Raw genomic sequence first — 396 nt, 5'->3', positions numbered from 1 at the left:
AAAATGCAGCAACGTCCACAACGGAAACACCGGAGGAGCTGGGGGAGCTCTTGGGAAACAGGCAGCCCAGCTTGTGCATGGCGTTTCTGGGCAATTTTCTATTCCTTCATCCAGCAGTTCTAAGTTCTAAGAGAGCCACCTCGGATATCTTTCAACTTAAAGTTTAGGCAAATTAATTCTAGTTAATCAAACTAAAGAGAGGACTGAAACACAAACTGCTAGTGGAGAGTTGAATATGAGTTGCTAGGAGCGTTAACCTGAAGTCTTGCACAATTTATTTACTTCTCTTAATTCACACCTCACGCACGCAGCTCCCCAGTCGCACGGTCAGAGCAACATTCGCTGTTGTCCATTACGGTGAATCCGGCCTGGCTCGAGGCTTTCACCAACCCCCAC

Source organism: Buceros rhinoceros, unplaced genomic scaffold (assembly GCF_000710305.1).
Source record: "Buceros rhinoceros silvestris isolate BGI_N320 unplaced genomic scaffold, ASM71030v1 scaffold22052, whole genome shotgun sequence".
Taxonomy (NCBI): Eukaryota; Metazoa; Chordata; class Aves; order Bucerotiformes; family Bucerotidae; genus Buceros; species Buceros rhinoceros.
This window is presented reverse-complemented; position numbering follows the sequence as displayed.